Below are 8637 nucleotides of genomic sequence, written 5' to 3'. Positions count from 1 at the left end.
AATGGTAGACTTCTTAGGTGTAAAACCAGACTGTTCCGGTCGCTGGTAGGTGAGCAAGTGATCACAGATCCTATTGAGGATGACCTTAGCAAGGACCTTACCCAGCACCAAGAGCAGTGTTATCCCCCTGTATTTGCTGCAATCCATGCAGTCACCCTTCCATTTCCAGATAGGGATGACAAGTTCCATTTTCCAGTCAGTTGGGATGATGCCAGTCTCCCAAATGGAAGCAAAGATTGCTTGCAATGCCAGGAGGACAGCCGTACCACCAGCGTGGAGAAGTTCACCCCGGATTCCACAGATCCCTGCAGCCTTTCCCCTCCTCAGCTGGTTCACCACCTGTGCAATCTCAGTTAGACTGGGTGATTCACAGCTAACTTGAGGATCAGCCTCAAGAACCGTGGACCCAGAGATATCCAACGTCCTAGCCGGAGGATCAGCTTTGAACAACTGCTCAAAGTAGCCACCCCAGCAAGTCACAACTGCAGTGTCATCCGTAAGGACCATTCCATCAGCTGCCCTGACTGTGACTGTCCGAGGATCAGATTCAGATGTGTGTAATGCTGCAATTTCTCTGTAAGCAGGACATGGGTCGCTATGGTGTGTCACTTGCTCACAGATTCCTCTAACAAACGCCTCTTTATCTGCCCTCAGAGCCCTCGCAGCGAGCCTTTTCAGTTCCCGGTACAGACCAGAGTTGCCATTGAGCCGTGCACTGTGACTCCTCTCAATGATATCCAGGGTGCCCTGCGAGATGAAACACCTCCTTTTGGGAACATCAGTAACACCAACACAACCCTCAGCAACCTTCAGTGTCTTGTCACGGAAGGTCTCCCACATCACATTAGAATTGGCAGTCATACCCAAATCCAAAAGTTCCTCACACAAACTGCATGCAAAATCATTAGAAACAGCCTGGTCTTGAAGTCTGGCCAAGTCCAGGCTCATTTTCCTAGTAGGTGGTAACCTACTGGACCTAAGCTGGATCCTAAGAGTAGCAACAACAGGTCTGTGGTCAGAATTCACAAACTGGGTACTTCTTTAGACCCTGCAGTTTTGCAAGAGCCTCCAGTGTCTGCCCACGAGGATGTGATCAAACCCCTTCACCGCATCACCAGTATTGGAGTACCAAGTCCAAGGATGCGGTTCAGGGCACTGGAAACAGGATCGTTTTTCAAAGTCAAGGAACAAGGAGCCACTTTCACCATGGTCACCAGATCCATGGGGACCGAGACAATCCTCATAGCCAGCCCTGTCAGTGCCAGTGGCTGAATTGAAGTCACCCATGACCAGACGAATGCCACCTCGTGGGCACCCATGAACCACCGAGCAGATAATACAGCCTTTTTTTAAACAGAAACCTGCCTCCATCCAGTTCAGTTTGTTCCTAAAAAGGATTCCATCTACCTTAGAAAAGAAATCTTGTTACATTTGGTGGCAGTAGTGGGATGGTGGAAGTTACTGTATAAAGGTGTTTTAGTTTCTGTTTGTTCTATGGTATTCTCCATTGGAATTTTTAATAAAGATTTGATTTAAAAAAAATTATTAAACAAATGTTGATGTAATTGCCAGACAAATAAGGACACATGTTGATTGCTTCCTGTGCATCCCACATAACTTGTTGGCAACTAGAGGTGATAATTTCAGTAAAGAAAAATAGTTTGAAAATCCCCTGGCTTACTGGGTGCACAAAATTAGCAGGGTAGAAGGTAGCATAAATTTGTCGAGGTCTAAGGCCAGTTTGGAATGGGAGTGACTCAGCTACTCATAGACAAGAGGCTAATGTGAGTGAGTCCGAGGATGGTGATACTGGAGCCTTGCAGAAGAAACCTTCCTATGTTTTGAAGTATAAGAACTGAATACTCTAGTAATTGTAAGCCTTCTTCCTTTTAATGCCCTTATTCCTTGTTGTTCACATTTTATTACACTGTAAAAGTACAGGAGATATGCACTGGGATTACTTTGTTTGTTTCCATTTTTACACAAAAAGAACTGGATAAAGCTCCTACAAAAACATTTTAAGAAGCTAAAGATAATAATTTGAAAGAAAATAAACTTATTTTGTAGTTTCAACCAGTAGTGTCATGTCGGTTCTCCCAGGGCTTTAGCCCCTGAGGTTTAAAAAAATCCTTACCACGTCCAGCTTCCTCCCATTCTGCATTCTGATATGTATGGATGACTGCACAAATCCCCCTCACACTTCGACTGCACAAGAAGTCCAGAAGGGACCCCCCGCCACACACTTTGTGTTGGACTACGAATGGCATTATCAGAGAGGATGCTAAGCCACTAATAAGTGGTAAAGCTAGTGACACAACAGTTTCATGCTTTGTCCATGTTAGAAAGAACAACTTTCTGATTCACAAAGCATTAGCAATTATGATTGATTACACTCTAATAGAAACTCACTATTATATACATTCCTTTAGATGTAAGAAATATACAGCCCCCAGATGTTTGCCTTTTGGAAGTTTATTTGCCTATACCAGTGGCTTATTAAATTATTTTGCACATATATTGTATTTCATATCTCTCTCTGTCATTCTATATTTGTATATGGAAGCATCAAAGCGACTGACACCCAGGGCACCATTGATTGTAATTTGGCAGCCACTTGAGGGCCTGATAAAAGGCCACTGAGGCACTATGTGAATTTTAGCTGTCTCTCCTTGTCATTCTAGCTGCCTTCAAGTTTCCTTCTCTCTCTTCATCTTGTTTAGAGCCTTTGATTTCTGGATTATTCATAGTGCTTTGGATTTGAGTTTTAGTTCTTATTGACCCAGAGCTTTTGTTAGTACATATTTTAAAATTTTCTGTTTGTTTTTTTTTTTTTTTGCCATTTTCTTTAGAATTACTCATTACGTTTTAATATTTTTAATGTATCCATTTCGATCTTTGTATTTTTGATAACAAAATGTAGTAGTTAATTTACTCACCAATCATACTTGTTTTTTAGGACTGTTTGGGCAGTGACTTGCCTCTTATTTGTTTACCCTTTTTTTGGCCTGCTCAAGCCTAAAATGGAGTCCTGGCTTTCAAAGTTCAAAACTCATTCTAAATGTCCCAAAAAAGATATACTAATGTGTTTCAAGGGCGAGGAACAGAATCAAACCTCTGACTTGATAAGACAAGTTCAAACAAGAATTTTTATAAAGTGAGAGTATATTTACAAAATGCAACTATAAAAGCACAAAACAAGATAACAGGTAAAGGGCAAAAATGGGTTTGCCTAAAAAAGGCAATCCAAAGAAAGCAAGTCCTACTTTTGAAATCCAACAGAAGCGAAAAGTCACAAAACCAGAACAATTAAAATAGGAAAACAATGAATGCTGAATATAGAACTTCAGCAGCACTCAATGATCCTCTGAAGGGTCAACTCCCCTGTGTCACAAATAATGGATGGTCCTTCAGCAATGATGTCATGGTGGCTCCGCCTCCTGGAGGGGTTCCAGCTACAAAGCACAAGTAATGTAAGAACATTTTAAGAAATGGTCCATAAAAATGAAATAAATAATAAACATAATGACATTAACAGAAACTACATAAAAACATCAAAATTACTTCAGAAATAATGAATACAAAAAAAGGGAAATAGACACAACCCTGACTGTAACACAACAAAAGCAGGAAGAAAGTAAAAATGAAAACCTAGACACTGAAATAGAACTGTTTGAGAAACTACTCTTCTCTAGCCAATGTTTTTTTTTCTTCATTTAGAGTGCACAGTGCATACAATTACTTAGTATGCAGCTTGTTATTCATGAAGATAGCAGTATATCGTTGTGGCCACGCCCCCTAGAAACACTAGTAGGACATGCCCCCTGTGACTCATAGCATAACAACAGTCAACTCTAAAATGGGGATACCTGATGATGCAACATAAAATGCAACTAAATAACAATTATAAAAATGTTAAAAAATAAAAAGCAAAATGGTAATTTCTTAAAATGTACAATTATCTTATAATAAAAATGCACAGATATTAAACAGTGCTCCAGAAACTGGTAGATAACAGCAAAAGTCGTCAGCCTGGTGTGGTGCGTGGTAGATGCTTCCTCTTAGGATTCACTCCAGATATGGGAGATAAGAACCTCAGCTGCTGTGTCAAAGAGCATGAGGCCACCTGCAGTATCACTGCATATTTTGTACTGATGATTTGTTACCATTTTAAAGTACCACAAGTGACAAATTGGAGTGTTTCATATCCCAAATGTTCCACACAGATGTCTGGTTTATTCAATTGAGCTGCTGGCTGCTGTGTGTAATTGGATTTCCAGGACATATTTACTGTTCAGGCAGAGGAGATAAGGCAGCAGTGTTGTGGACATCTAATAAAGGTCTGGAGAAATGCATTACAAGGAGACCGTGATACTTCTTAGTTTTGTTGGCTTAGCTTCCTGCAAACATCAAGTTTCTTTATTTCTTTATAACTTCTAGGCCAGCAGAAGAGACCCAAATGTGCGTCAGTTCAATAGATTTATAGTGAATCCACACAAAACTATGAAGAGGATCATCATGAAGACATCTGTGAATATAGACTAACCCAGCAGATACGGTACAAAGATAGTCACCATGTATTATGTGTGCGAAACTAGCGAGCCCTCAGAAATGTTCATATGAAGGGCACCAATAGACCATAGTAAATGTATATGGATAATCATCTGACTAAGCGCCTTGCTAGAGCATAAGAATATTTTTTATGATAACGGGCCATTAAGGGTAAAAAGCTTGTCAATCCGATTAATCTGTTTATTTCAAAATAACATGGAGTCAAGATTTGAAGGTCCCTAAACTTATACTATCTACCAAATTACTCTGTAAGTTATTCTGTGTGCCTATGGTCCCTTGTTGGAGGAAAAAAATTCTAACATTTTTGTGAAATTTGCTGTTAACAAGTTTCCAACTGTGTCCCAGTGTTCTAGTTGGAGAACTTCACTTAAAGTAATAAGTGGTATCCACTGTACTAATTCCCTTTATAATTCTAAACACTTTAACCATGTCACATCTCTGTTTGCTTAAACTGAAAAGGTCCAACTCCCTCATCTTTTCCTCATAGCTCATACCTCTCAGACCTAGAATCAACCTAGTTGCTCTTCTCTGTACTTTTTATTGCTATGCTATGTCTTTTTTGTAATATAGAGACCAAAACTGTACACAGTACTCCAAGTGAGACTTCACTAGTGCATTATATAACTTGAGGTAAACCCTCCCTTGACTTGTGCTCCACACTTTGTGATATGTAACATAATATTCTGTTAGATGTCTTGATCACTTCTGTACACTGTCTACACAGCAAATCAGTCAGTGTTAAATCAACACTATGGGTGTAAAATTTTACACTTTTCCAGTGTACATTTGGCGCCACACTGGAAAGTGTAAAATTAACACTTTAGAAATAGAAGCATTTTCCACACCATTAAAGTGTAACTTTTTGAACACTGTGCAGTGTAGAAATAGCAATCTTTTATAATAAATCTATTTACTTACCGAGTTAAGAAATTACACTACTTTGTGTGGCATTAATACTTGTAGGTGCTACATATTTCATTCTCTAGTGTAGAAAAAACATTTAATAGTTGCCTTAAATATCTGTAGTACTAGGAAAAATGATGATAGTGATGACACTGTTTTATATATAAATAATAATCTATTTCCAAACTCACATATTCCAGGAGAACTGATGAGCGATACACTATATTTGTATATGTAAGCAAGAAAATTACTTAATCGTAAGACATTTCACCACATATTGACATATTTTCACTTCACACCTTTTATTTAACAAAATATTATATGACCACCATCCTATTTACAATACTTACTTATGTGCAAGATAAAATGCAATAACAATGTACTTAACAAAACAAGCTATTTCCATCAATAATGTCAACACTGGACTAGGAATTATCCAAAAAAAGCTATAACGAGTTTGTACAGTTTTGTGGGGAGTTTTTTTTTTTACATGTATCAAAACAGTAATGCTTTTACTAGCTTTGTCTAATTTGCTGGTGCATAGAATAATGGTTTTCACAGTAACTACTGAAAGATTAAAAAACCATAACAGTTTTTATTCACACTATCACTCTTATCTTATTTGAAACATTAACTAAAGACGTAAGTTACACATGAACAACCATCAATATGCCTTATTATTTCCTCAAAAAAATAAACTATTCCAATTATTATGTACAGTAATATTAAACCAAACAATGTATTTTTAACATGCAGAAATTAACTCTGAAATGTCAGATCATGAACAAAGTAACAATTTCTATATAGAACATAGACCAACGATTGACAATAATTTAGACATTATACAAGGTAATTTCTAAATTATATCAGGTATTCCAAAATTGAATCATGCTTGTCGGGAGAATTAAATACATTTGTAATTTCTGGGCAAACACATTGGTTTTCTTCAGAAGAATTCAATGTGTGTGTAATTTCAGGGTAAACATATTGTCTTGTATCATTTACATGGGCGACATTGAGATGTTTTCTAAATCCAGCCTATGAGCAAAATATCCGAGCGCATCCTTCTTGAGCACAAGAAATATCCATGAGCTATTTTCAAATGCCTAATTAATGTATTGCTATCTGCACACTTTATCATATTTGTCATTATGATGACTGAACAGCAATCAATAAGTTTAATTATTCAATATTTTTGCTCTTAATTCTTTAACCATTGGTGATTCCCTCACATGTCCAATATCAATGTTGTAAACAGTTGTTTGCAAGAATGTATATACACTACATTGATTAAGGCCTTATCATAGGAAATACTGAATACAAAATGAGCCTTAAAAAGCTCATCGAATGCTCCCAAAGAACTTCTTGCCTGAAATGGTATAAGCTGTTTGTCCAGGACAATATAAAAGTCATGGATCTTGGCCTTCGTTGTTCCTATAGCCAGAAGGTACGGCTGGCGACCTTCATTTTGGCTGAGGTGTTCATCAATACTGCAGCATGACTGACAGAAAAAAATACAAGCAATTATTAAGTGTTTAACTTAATAGACACGATGCATTACAATTCATTAATATAAAAAATAGAATATACCTTATGAAACTGTACCATATCGTCAACTGCCCCACTAGAGGTGATTTTTGGTGCTTTTTTTCCTCCAGCCGGTGGTGGCAAAAGATAGACTAACAATAAAATTGAGGCCATGTCTGCAACCCAACCTATGAAGTTTTAAACTCACACTATTAGTTTCTTAAAAATTCCGCAGTAAAAACACAAATGCTCAAGTATATCAAACTTGGTGTTAAACATGTTTAAAGTGAATACTTTGGTTAATTTCCAGATGTTAGGGTGATGTTTGCTACAGCACCCCAGCATTTCACTAATCATTATTCATTCATCTACTCACCAATAAACCCTGATGATTCGTGATCTTCAGAATCAAAGGTAGATTGATTCTTAATAATCTTAAACTTAAAGCAGGTATCCCACTTCTCAAGCAATTTGGAAGATGTGTCAGAGCCAAATAAAAGATTGAAATCTTGATTTACCTTTAACACATTAAAACAGAATACATATAACTTCACAATTGTTTTACACCATATGCTGTCAAGATGACACTGACTAAAATAAAAGGTTACACAGAAAAAAAAAATCAACTGACTACAGAGTATATGTATAAAACTGATAGATAAGTAAAATTTCAAAAGGTTACTCTACAACTCATTGTTTTCATTTGTATCACTTATAACTTACCAAGCCTTTTGTATCCACAAATCTCGGAAAGACAGAAAGTACAGGTGTCATTTTCTCTGGGTTATGCACCAGTTGCTGGCAGTATTAAAATGTTTTTCTCATTTTGTCATAAATGAGTACTTTATCTGAACAATGAGTCAGGAAAGATACTGCTTCTCTGCAACTGTCTCCAGTTAGTTGTTCTTCTGAATGAAGAATTTCTCGCACTGAACTTGGACCTCCATTTTTATTTTGTTTTACTTCCTTGCTTTGAAACAAAGTCTTGCGCTGCACCGTTTTTCGGCGCCAAGCAAGGTGACCAGTACCACTCTCTGTATCATAAAAATGTTCTTTAAAAAAATAAAATAAAAAGCAAACAAATTATTATATATGCCACCTCTTAAAACCTTTACAGCATAATAAACTGTATACCAGTAAGAAAAAAAAAAAAGATTTTGGTCACTTACATATCCTTTTGTAGAAAAGGGATCCTTAAGAGAAGGAAAAAGAGCAACAACCCCTAAAGCATATTTTTCTCTTATTTCTTTTGCTGGAATTCGTCTAAAAAAAAAAAAAAGATATTTTGCATTATTGCATTAATCTATCCATCCATTATCAAACCCACTAAATCCAATTTGGGAATGCAAGGGATCAGCCTATCCTGGTCCTGGACATTTGCCAAGCACCACATGGCAATGCTCAAACATGTCAATATAGACTAATTTAGAATTGGAAATGAATCTAACATGCACATCATGTGGAAAGAAAACTTGGGTACCCACAGAAGTGGAGAACTTTCAGAATTTTTTAATTTATATTCTAACAGAAATATTGTAAAACTAAACCCAAATAAAATATACAATATACTGCATTTGAATGGAACTGTTTAATCTACTGACATTACTTTACATCCACTCATTCGTGCATCCATCCCTT

The sequence above is a fragment of the Polypterus senegalus genome, chromosome 3 (genome assembly GCF_016835505.1).
Source record: "Polypterus senegalus isolate Bchr_013 chromosome 3, ASM1683550v1, whole genome shotgun sequence".
Classification (NCBI taxonomy): domain Eukaryota; kingdom Metazoa; phylum Chordata; class Cladistia; order Polypteriformes; family Polypteridae; genus Polypterus; species Polypterus senegalus.
This window is presented reverse-complemented; position numbering follows the sequence as displayed.